Genomic DNA, 13167 nt, shown 5'->3' with positions numbered 1-13167 from the left:
AAGACCTAGAAAATGACCCCGACGCCATTAACACCATCAACACCGGAAAGCTGGTAGAGACTACAGCTCAATCCCCAGAGGAATCGAACGCAAAGGAACAGCCGGCAGAAACTTCCCTCGAAGACAGAAACCTACCCTGTACGAAACCTAAAGATTCGGCCTGCTTAACAGGTGCCGAGGGTCGACTTACGACCACTGCAGGATTGGAAAAAAACAACGAGATCACGAAAACATAGACCAGGGTAGATAAAGTAACTTTAGACTTACCTCAAAAGACCTATATTTTAGAGATAAAAGAAGAAGAGATTTTCATTCTAGTCTATTCAGACCAACAGGCTCCTTATAAACGAATAGAGAAGAAAAAAGACCCAGTCTTCTACAAAGAAATATTGAGGAGTCACGAACATTGGCTTGATGTAAGAGACAAAACCAGTTTAAAGGAACTTCTTGTTTACTGAAGAAAGAAAAAAAGACATAGAAGAAGTAGTAAAGAAATTTGGATATAAGTTAATAGAATAAAGGCGATAATAAGCCCAAACGCCCAGTAAATATCCTTTGTTATCTTTGTGTTAACGGGGCGAGATAAGCCCACCCCTTTTCTTGTCCCGAAAAAAAAAATCATGTCGTACCCTTGTGTGAAGAAAACCTGGGATCTCTAAGCACGTGAGCAACGACCTTTTTTAAGCTAGTGTTTTGGGCTATTCGTCAGTTGCCATGCGATTTCAGTTGTAATAAAATATAGTTACATATCGAACTTCTCAAAGAAATCAACATGTCAGGCAGACCGACAACGTTTGAACGATATGTCAAATACATAATACATCTAACGAGAAATTGAGTATGGAAACCTCCACACAATTACCAGATAATATAACTGCAGTCCTTTCTCTGGTTGGAGATTCAACCCGCCGATTGGATACTAACCAAACGGAATGGCAAATACTCGATCAAGATAAAATGGCGTCAAATCGAAAGACAGAAAACTGTGACGAAAAAGAGGTCATCAAAAGCACGTCAAGATAAGAATAACCGTCGACGACAAGCTTTCCTCTCTCGCAAAAAACAACAACAGTCAGGAGACCCGACCTTAAACACCGAGGAGCTGGAAACAACCGCACCACCCCCAAATGACGAGATCTTGGAAATACCTCCGATCACCACTGATATGGAAACAGGTACACAAGACACGTCTATAGACAGCAACCCATCAGCAAACCAGGATTCGGCTGATGAAACTTTGATCGACACACCGACACTTATAGAGGAAACAAGGAAGTCTTCGGAAGAAGATCCCGCCCGAGAGGGTGCCGAGGGTCGATCAACAAAAGAACAAGAAAAAAAAAGAGAAAGAAAAAAGAAACAACTTGAAGCTGGGGCAGTGGCGTAGCTACTATAGACGCAACTGACGACGCCCTTGCGTGCACTAACAAACAAGCCAAAAAATAGATTTTTTTTAAAGAATGATTGAGAAAGACTGTGAGAGGGAGGGAGTATCGATAAATGCAATTTATTCACCGGAACTTATAACAGTCAGGGGTACTACTTGTACAAGTAATTTTTATTTACTTGAAGAAGTAATATTAATATACTTATATAAGTACATTTGTAGGATACTTATACAAGTGTATTTTATTTACTTGTATAGGTAAAAAAAAATGGCTTAGTTATGCCCCCCTTAGACATTTAGATTTTTTTACTTATATAAGTGAAAAAGTCATCCTATCTTCTTTTCTTGAATTCTAAGAACTTCTTTGTTCTAATAGAATTTTAAATTGTCTGTCCTTTGCAGATGTCTTAACTAATCATTTAAGTGTAATTTCATGGACAATGAAAATCTCACCAAACAAGATGGCTGACCTGAACGACTCAGGTTCAAAACAGTACTCTTTACCTCCAACCCAAATGCAACCATGTCCAAATCAATGTCCTACACAGTATACACCAAACTTAAATGATACGCCGCTATCAAGTAATGTTATTTCCTCATCTCGACAAGTACTTTATGGAGCAGACAATGGATATGCATTCACCCCATATCACCTGCAAGCCCCACATACAACACCAGCTCAGATGGGTCAGCAGACACCTTCCATGCCAATTCATATGCACTCCATATCAACCCCGCCTCATCCTGATTTACTACAATTTATGCATGAAGTCAAAGAAAAATTACAAAAACTTGACATTTTGGAAGATTTATTTTCAAGGCTTGTTGATATGGAAGCACATTGTCATAAGCTGGACAGTGATATTTGTGGCATTAAAACAGATTAAGGACCATACATCTAATATCGTGTTATTGGACAAGGGTCTTAGTGGTCTACACTTGAAACTACAAGAAATAGAAACACAAAATAGGTCATTAACTGATGAAAATTATAAACTACAGGAAAAAATCATTGATCAGCAAACAAGGTCTATGAGAGATAATTTAATATTTAAAGGCATTTCTGAAGAGCACAACCCAACAGAAAACACAGAAGAAAAAGTAAAAGACTTTATTGAAAGAGAATTGGGACTTGAAAGTGAAGAAATTAATTTTCATGTTGTGCACAGGCTTAGGCCCAGAGAAGACAGAGGTCCACGCAGTATACTTGCAAAATTTGAAAGAAGAAAAGGACAGAAATAAAGTTTTGGAGGGAGCCAAAAACAAACTAAAACAAAAACCTGAATACTATGTGCATGAACAATTTCCAGTTGAAATAATAGAAAGGAGGCGTAAACTAATCCCAATTCTGAAAGATGCTCGTGAAAAGGGACATGACGCAGTATTAGTCGAGGATAAATTGTTTATCGACAAAAGGCGTTTCATTCCACGTCAATTTGTGCCACACATGAACCCACATCATCAACAAGGACCCCCCCCCCCCCCCAACCACCAACTGGTCATGGACCTCAACATTCACCATCTGACCAAGGCCCTCCGATGTCTGGACCTCAGAACAACAACAGGACAATGCCGAATAATCCTATGCAGTCTATACCACCACAGAACACCACAGGACAATAGGACAGGCGTACAAGAGGACAAAGGGAACGGAACAATATTGTATCTAATCAAAATAAACACGTATCTGGACTGAATGTTTATTATCTTAATGTATGTGGTTTACAGTCTTAACTAAAATTTACTGAATTTTCAAATATCTTTCATACATATGATGTATTAGTTTTTGTTGAAACTAAATTAGATGATTTAGATATAATTGATATTCCTGACGGTTTTTCATATGTAACAAAGAATAGAAAAGGTGCGACAAAAAAGTCAGGTGGAATAGTAATTATATACAAAAAAAATTTGAAACAATACATCAGTTTTATAGAAAGTGAAAGTCAATATGTACAGTGGTTTAGATTTCAAAAATGTCTACTATAAAACTGTGAAAAAGATGTATTATTTGGTGCTGTTTATATACCACCGGAAAATTCTAAATATGGAAATACTGATGCATTTGAAGAAATTGAAAATGAATTATTGACATTTGCTGATAAATTTAATTCGTTTGTCTCTCTTATTGGAGATTTTAATGCAAAAACGGGAACACGAGATGATTTCATTGTTCCCGACGAGTCATTGATTGATATTTTTGAGTTAGAAAGTGATGATGAAATTTTGTCATATATGTTAGACTATGAACAATTGAAGCTTCAAAATATATACCGTTATCTCGAACATCAGAGTGTCATTGTAATATTAATAATTATGGTCATAAATTGTTAGATATGTGTAAAAAACTCAATATTTATATAGCTAACTCCAGACTTGGTTCTGATATAGGTATTGGACGCGTACTACATGTAAAAATGTTAGTGTTATTGATTATTTGCTTTTATCAGCAAAACTGTTCTCTTTAGATGAATATGAAATACTTGATTTTTTACCACTTTTTTCTGATGTTCACAATGCAATACACATTGTTTTTAAATCAGTATTGACACATAATGAAATTACACATGATACGTCACAAAACTCTACTTCAATCAAGTGGGACGACAATAAAAGAAACGAGTTTGTAAATACTTTTCACAATAGTCAAGATCAGCTGATCAATATTATGAATGACCTTGAAAACATATACATGTAACAGACACTATGTTCCGTCAGTTACTTTGATCCGGCGGAACTTTTCAACTAGTTATTTCGTTCCGATGGAACTTTCCAACTAGTTGTTTTATTCCGAGTGCAGTCGAAAAGTTCCGGAAAAAAGTAGCTAGTTGAAAAGTCCCGGAACAATGTAGCTAGTTGAATAGTTCTGGCGGAACGGAACAACTAGTTACATCGCTCCGAATATACCATATTTCGTCCTTTTTGTAGAAAGAGGGGGAAGAATGAGTATCATATAAGAGCAAATCATTAATTTACAAGAATACCCAACGCACTGAAAGGGGTTTCTTTGGGGACAAATATGCAAAATTTAAGTTGTATTTCATAGCTCACATAAAACGGAATAAGTTGCATTATCATGCAAATTTAGTATTCATAGTATCCTCAAGAGAGGGAAGAATACCCCCCTCCTCATGTGGTTCTTTGCATCAATTCTCCAAATGGAACTTTGTGACTGGTTGATAAGTTCCGTTGGAACTTTTGGGCTAGTTTGTTAGTTCCGGTTTTGACTTATTTGCCAAAGAGGAACTTTGTGGCTAGTTGATAAGTTCCTTTTGACTTTTGTAATCAGTATCTTGGTTTCCCTTTGAAAGGTTCAAATATAATATGTTGCGCTTTTACTTTGCATCAATTCTCCAAATGGAACTTTCTGCCTGGTTGATAAGTTCCGTTGGAACTTTTGGGCTAGTTTGTTAGTTCCGGTTTTGACTAATTTGGCAAAAAGGAACTTTCTAACTAGTTGATATGTTCCGTTGGAACTTTTCAACTAGTCACTTTGTTCCGGTGGAACTTTTAAACCAGTTTTGAAGAACAAAGTAACTAGTTAATAAGTTCCTCCGGAACTTTTCGGCTAGTTAGTTCTTTCCGCCCGGAACTTTCCAACGTCGTAACAAAAGAGCATTTACACGTGATGCATGTACCCAACAAGACATAGACAACGTCACCGGAGAAATAAATGAGCTTTTTCACAATACTGCAAAGACAACACTTTCAAAACCGCACTACAAATCACGAAAGAAACCGAACTCAAAACCCTGCCGGTACACTAATAAATGTCTTTCGTCGAGAACAAAATTTCATAAAGCCAGAAAACGTTATAACGTTTTTAAAAATGAAGCAACACGCAAATAACTACTCGATCGAGACAAGTATATCATACAAGATGGTTACAAACCAAGCATACAAAAACTATCAATTTGACTACGAACAAAAATTGAGAAATACATAAAAAAAACAAGGGAAAGAGTTTTGGAAAATTTTAAATAAATTTGTTACAAAAAAAGATGAGAAATGTGATATATCTGTAGAAACATTATATGATTATTTTAAATCCATGAATAAAAATAATATACATGATGAAATTGATATAGATATTGATGTTAATAATTTACCACCAGATATAGAAGAATTATTAAATTCTCCAATAACAGCAGATGAAATAAAATGTGCTGTAAAAAATTTAAAGAATAATAAATCTGCTGGATATGATAACATATTGAATGAATATATTAAATGTACATTAGATGATATGATGAATATGTATGTGATATTATTTAACATTGTGTTAGATACGGGTATTATACCATAATGCTGAACCAAAGGAATAATGGTTCCAATTTTCAAGAATAAGGGTTCTAAATCTGACCCGAATTCTTACAGAGGTATAACTCTCAATTCATGTCTAAGTAAAACATTCACTGCTGTGCTCAATAACAGATTAAATAAATTGTCAGATGAAATAGGCTTAATTACAGGAGCACAGGCTGGGTTCAGAAAAGGGTTTTCTACTATGGATAATATTTTTATTTTACATTCACTTATTTCTATCTATTTTTCATTTGGTAAAAAATTATTTTGCTCGTTCATTGATTTCAAAAGTGCATTTGATACAGTTTGGAGAGCTGGTTTGTGGCAAAAGATGCTACAGTATAATATTCAAGGCAAAATATTGAGAGTTATACACAACATGTATCAGAATATCCAGACATGTATTAGAATGGGAAAGGATATTTCTGCATTTTTTAGTTGTGATATAGGAGTGAAACAAGGGGAGAATTTATCCCCCTTTCTTTAATATTATATGCAGATGACACAGTTATTTTATCTGACTCAGAGTCAGAGGAGGATCTGCAACATGCATTGACAGTTTTTGAGCAATATTGTAATGAATGGAAACTCACAGTTAATACAAGTAAAACTAAAATTGTAATTTTCAGTAAAAAGAAATACAAGGTTAAATCAGAATTTAAAATTTATGGTAAAAATATTGATGTCTTAGACTCATATACTTATCTGGGTATTGTATTTAATTATAATGGCTCTTTTTGTTCAGCTAGAAAAAAAAACTATTGGAACAGTCCAATAAAGCATTGTATGCACTATATAGAAAGATAATAAATATTGCAATTCCCGTAGATATACAGCTAAAGTTATTTGGTTGTCTTATTCTACCTATAATGATTTACTCTAGTGAAGTATGGGGATTTGAAAATAAACAGGGACTGGAACGGATGCACTTGCAGTTTTGTAAAAATATTCTGCACGTGAGAAAAAGTGCTCCAAATTTTATGGTTTACGGGGAACTTGGTCGTTATCCCATTGATATTACTATTAAACTACGCATGGTTATATTTTGGAATGATATGCTCTCAAATGAGAATAAATTATCTAATATTTTATATAGACTTATGTTACAACTTCACCAGAGTAAACCCAAACATGTTAAATGGGTTGCGTACATCAAATCCATTCTGGATGAAAGTGGTCTTACTTTTATATGGAATGATCAGATACCTATGAATAGAGAAATGTTGAAATCTCTTGTCAAACAAAAACTTGTGGATCAGTTTATACAACAATGGTTTTCTATAATTAATAATTCTTCAAGAGGAGAATTTTATGGTAAATTCAAAAATATATTTGAATTAGAACCCTATCTACTACGATTGGGAAATACTGATAGATTGTATATGGCTAAATTTAGATGCTCAAATCTTAAATTCCCAATTGAAACGGGAAGATGGAAAAATATTTTAAAAGAAAATAGGATATGTCATCAGAAATTAATCGGTTTACTTTCATTGTGCAACATAAAGGTGTATAGGAAAGTATGTACTTTTCTTAGAAAGATTACTTATTTGTTGTAGATACAATTTTTATACATTATATATATATTTAGGTACTCACAATCACTGAATAAATAGGAAGATATCTGTACAAATGTAATCCTTTAAACTTAATAGGTAATATATAATGTATATATCTCAATGTCATGAAAATAACGTGCTATTATACATTACTCTGCTGTCGATTTATGTGTATACTTTATCATGTTTTGACCTCTTGTACACGTTTGTGTCTGAGGAAATAAAATATTTTGTCTTGTCTTGTCTTGTTATCTTCAGAACACTGCTCACTTACAAGCCCCCAAAGAGCAATTTTTGAAGGCCTTTCGCAAATACTTAAGATCTTTGCACAATCAGTTTCTTTGTTGAATTAATGAGATGAAACATTGAACTCCAATAAAAAATTATGAGCTAACCTGGGAAAAATCATTAAAGGCATATTTTTACATCTCAAAACTTGAGAATTTTTGTGGGATTCTAAAAAAAATTTACTTATACAAGTGAATTTTTGAGAAAATTAAGGGGAGATTATTCAAACATTATAATTAACTTATATAAGTTTTTTTTTTTACTCCTTCAAGTAAATAAAGATTACTTGTACAAGTAGTACCCCTGACTGTATAAGAATATCCCTACTTTTCCATATTCTACCATCAGTTATATCAGTTATTTTACCATCTTCTTAACGAATTTAGAGATCGATTGACCGGTTAATTCAGAGGAAAGGTTTCTAGACCTTCTAATTCCACAGAATGATAAAGAGTTAAAACGCTAAGATCAGTTCAGTATATATATATCACGCCAATGAGCATCTCGAGATCCAAAGAAATGTTGCTCGTTGGAATATTTATCCCTCAGCAAGATTCCAGATCAACTATGTGAAACATTGAAAACAACAAACAAAGAATTATATTCTAAATAATAAATATACTGTAATATTCTTCTTACGATGCCACCAACAACTGCAACTGAAACGGGTTAAAACCCATCTTAGATATACAATTGGACAAGAACGGCTATCTTCTCTAACACTATTGCACATTCATGCTGATTTTGAAAATGATTTGAAAGAAGTTGTTGACATATTTGATAATCACCAAACAAAGAAAAATGTTGCTTGCATAAATGAAACCAGTAAATTGTTGTTATTTGAAAATCACTTATCAGTTAACAAGTTAAAAAAACAGATGTTGACCCCTAGACGTCTTTTATTATTTTTTGTGTCGTTTGGTTGCTGTCTTATATATAAACTACATTTTCGTTAATTCACATTAAAAAAAAATGGAAGATACAGGTTTCAAATATTCGTTTCACATCGCTTCATGATTATGTGCTTTAACCAAGATGAAGTCAGGAAGTCACTCTATCTTTATAATTTTGTCATTTTCGAAATTTGGTGTAAATGACAGATCTTTTATAGTCTCTGCAAATTTTTTCACAACTTTGTTGCTCTGTCCGGTTTAGATATATATTATTTAGACACTTGTCCATTGTTGAAGGACGTTTGTTAATATCGTTTGACCTTTTTGTTTCCATCTATGTCGATAGAATGCCGTCTGGCTTGCGTGTAACCATTTCCTTTTATTCCCATTTATCGGTATGTCAAGCAAACTTGAATAATTGGATTGTTTTGAGTCGGTATAATTTGTTCTTCAGACTCCCTTTTCCGCATACGAATCAATCTTAAAAATGCATAACTATTGGTTTTATTGGTGCACCTTTTTTGTATTGACTTGTTCGTGATCAGCTGACTGCTTTGGTTTCGTCATAGCGGCCAAAACCAGTATCGGGCCTATGACTAAGCCAATGATATTATCTATTTCATATCATTATGTCACAGCCTACATATAACAATATTGTTTGCATCACTCTTTGAAGGTCGATTGTCTCCGTCGAGTTCTCTTGCATATTCAATAGGCAAATTAGTAGATCGGCATTATACTGGTTTATAAATAAATTGTCGTCAATGAATCAGTTGAACACTCTTGTCCGTTTATCGAGGTATAACTAGACCCTGTCATTACACATAATTCTAAAGAAATAAAATTCTTCTTGGTGTTTACTTAATTCTTTGAGCTTCCGGGGGGCTTCGCCCCATGCCCCTTACCAAGCCTTTACCCAAGACCCCTTGTCGACATATTCTGCGTGCACTGCACGCAGAACCTGGCTACGGCCCCTGCTTGCAGTTATACCAGAGGGTTAAAAGTAAAGAAAATCTGCCTAGATCTACCTCAACAGATGTATGTGCTAGATATTGTTGACCAGGACTTGTATCTCTTAGTAAGAAGCGATACACTTCAGCTAGACAATTTTATCTATAAAGATCAGAGAACAGAAATATACAACTACATCAAGAGAAGTTTTGATACCTGGTTAGACGTGCGAAACACCAAGAACTTTCTATATAGCTTAGAAAGAATGAAGGAAATAGAAACATTTAGAAAAGAGTTAAAACTAAAATTATTATAAATAAAGGGTGAAATAAACCCCAGGTCCAATTTGTTATGCCTGTGTGAAAAGAGGCAAGATAAGCCCAAAAGCCTTCCCTTGCCCCTAAGAAAGAAAAAAAAAATGTCGTACCCTTGTGTGCTATGTGACCAGCATGTCCGACCAAGACAACATGCTCTCCAATGTTTTTCATTTTCTGTGGTTGACTATTATTTCGAATAAGTCCTGTTATGCTAAAGGTCTCAAACCGTTACTTATGATTATGTATGATTACCTATAAAGAAAAACCATCATAAATCATATTAATCCAATCATTGGGCGCGTGTCTCTGTTTATTGCAAAGTATACAAATTTCGGAGGTGTTAATCCTTTAGTTAGTTGACGTGATTGCCAATTATCAAACAAATTTACAATTATTAATGTGAAGTTATATATTTTGAAATTATATTTTGACATATAATATTATATTATAATTGACGTTTTTTTTATTTTTTTTGTGCAAAATACACTATAATATTTTGTTTCGCGACTTTTATACATATGTTTTTCGTTCAGGCTCCAGCAGTAATAGAAGCACCACCATCACCCCTACCAGCTCCACAACCAGCACCAGCATCCCAACAACCATTTGACTATACGTTACCAGACCATTCATTTGATATTACACTTGAAGCAGCAGAAGAAAATTGTTTCGTTTTTATTTAAATTTTTAGTAACTATTGTGTTTATTTTAGGATGGTACAGTTAAAGTTATACTATCATCATATTTGAGTTTAAAAAAATATTAACTTACACATTAATTTTTTTTGTTTTTTGTTTTAATTTTTAGTAATTAGTGTTTATTTTAGGGTTTCAATGGCAAGGCTGCCCACAACCACCTGCATTTCTACAAGATTGTGCCAGCCTTCCAACAGGAAGCCAAGACCGTTTCTATCACATAGCAACTTGTTAGTGAACAACAGCTCAGCCGATATCAACGGGATACCTACAAACCTTACCTTACCTCTGTATCTTTAACCCCCTTTGTAGAGGAACCATACGCTAGTATGTAGAACTTGTGATCCGCAATTTCTATGTACAGTGATGCCTCCACCAATATGTTGCAGTGCTCTATATTTACAGTGAAATCCTACCCACACACACTTATATTAAAAATCCTTTGTTTTATAATTAAAATGTTTCTGTGCCTATCATACGGTGGTTAAAAGTCAGCCACTATATAATATAAAATTCCTTTCTTTCTTTATATATATATACACACATGTTACACATTTGTTTTCGGTTCCCCTAACCGTTTTGTATACGTAGCTAGATATGCTTTAAAAGTATAACTCATTTCTGTAAGATATCAATAACATTATTCCATAAAATCATTTGTTTTCCTATCACGGTAAGATGATAAAAGAATGAGTGCCTCTTCCTCATGATTTAAAAGATATATAGTAAAGTATTGTCTAAAAGTTATATTCGGTTCTTCTAAAAAGTCCTTTATATAATCCATATATTGCTTAAAATTCTGTTGGCTATATATAATTTAAGATAATTTCGATATAAGATCGCACACTTTAGTGAAGTGTCACCACTAGTATGTATATATGGTAAAATAGGTTCATTATGTTACACTCTGTAAATTGACTAGTATATATGAGTTTTGTGGCTAAGGTATTGTTTCTTCTGTTATGGTAGTGGTTAGCTTTTCCTTTTAAAGTCATTATCCTTATTATTATCAACCGCATACTATCTTATAACGGGCTATATGTAGCTGGTATATCAAGCGTCTAGTTAGGCGTTCTACTTTTGCTACACTGGCTGGAGAGAGTTTTCTTGATGTTGCAACCGGTGTGATGTCCAGAATTATTTGCAACTTTTCATTGTCCAAAAGTTCATTAAATTTGATTCCAAGACTGTCTAGTACAACAACTGTTTCTAGTAGTATCTTATTCCTTACATTATGGAGTTGTTCACATTTTAATATGAAATGGGTCACAGTTTCGTCATCCTTTGAGCATAGAAGGCATTTCGGATCGGTTTCGTCCTTGTACATTTTTATACGTTTGCTTTGCAGTATGTAGGACCCAGTAAGCAGCTTAAGTTTAACTGGTAGTCTTGTCGTATCTATGGCTGAATGGCAGTTAATTTTGAACAGAGGATGAATTTTCCCTTTTTCCAGGTTTCCTGTTGTGAGATGGTCCAGTCCATTATATAGTGGCAGTAGTTGCACTATTGGTTTACTCCAGTAGTTATGTACTGTTCTCTTGATGTTTGAGGTCCATAAGGATTTTTTTACGGGGTTATCCAGATACCATGTAGCCTCTTGTAGATCGTACTTCCTGAGCATATGTTTTATAGCGACAAACCAACTAGAACTTTGGTTGTTTTTTAGGATAAGTTGTCGTCTAGCTAGTGATTTTTCTATGCTTTCTTCGGGCTGATTACAGATGTTGTTGAATAGTCCAAGTGCTCGGATATGTAGTTGGGCTTCTATTGGTAGTATTCCGGTTAAAATGTTAATAGTAATATCTGCTACGCAAGTTGGTAGTGAAAGTATTTGCTTAAGTAGCTTTTTTTGAAAGTTTTCGACTAGTGCTAATGAGCTTGCTGTTGGTAATACTAGCTCTAGACCATATAGAAGTACTGGAGATACATATATTTTGTATAGATGCACCATTGTCTCTACATCTAATCCGTTATGACCATGAAATCCTCCTCCAAGGAGGCTATATGCGCTTCTCCTTGCTTTTTTTATATTTTCCTCCACGTTAGCAGTCATGTTTTCTTTTAGTGACGTGGTTCTGATGATTCCTAAGTGTGTGGCACTCTTCACTGATGGCATTTCGTGGGGGCCCATAGTAAAGGTTGTTGTTACGGGGTCCTGTTTTCGCTTCCTGTTGGTTACGTTGAGGACTACACTTTTGGTAGGTTGTAATTGGTAGCCTTCCATATATGCATAATCACATGCCATGTTTATAAGCAGTTGCGCTTGGTCTGGTTCTTCACTAATTAGTGCGATGTCATCTGCACATGCAGTACTATTTACACTTATGTTTCCTATTCTATATCCTGCCTCAGTTGTTTCGTACATGTTTAATAGCTGGTTGATGTATATTTTGTAGAGATTGGTGCTAAGTATACCTCCTTGTCGCACTCCCTGGTTAACGTTGAATGGCTGCGAGATGTTTCCTTCCCATTTAATAGCACTTTTAGCGTTTTCATGTAGATCTTTGATCAGTCCCCAGTGTCCATCATCAATTCCTGCCATAAAAACTCTTCTGAGCATATGACTATGAATAACAGTGTCAAATGCTGCTTTGGCATCTAAGAGTACCAGGTGGAAAGTTGTGTTGTTGTCGTTGGATTCTCTGTAACTTTCTTCTATTGGCAGCGCTGAGTTCATTGGTGATGATCCTGCAGTGAAACCTCTCTGTCTTTTATCTTGTGTTTCTAATACTTTGTTGTTCGTACGCTCTTTGATGACGGTTTCAATTATTT

This window comes from Mytilus californianus, unplaced genomic scaffold, assembly GCF_021869535.1.
Source record: "Mytilus californianus isolate M0D057914Y unplaced genomic scaffold, xbMytCali1.0.p SCAF_6, whole genome shotgun sequence".
Taxonomy (NCBI): domain Eukaryota; kingdom Metazoa; phylum Mollusca; class Bivalvia; order Mytilida; family Mytilidae; genus Mytilus; species Mytilus californianus.
Note: the sequence above shows the minus strand (reverse complement) of the source record.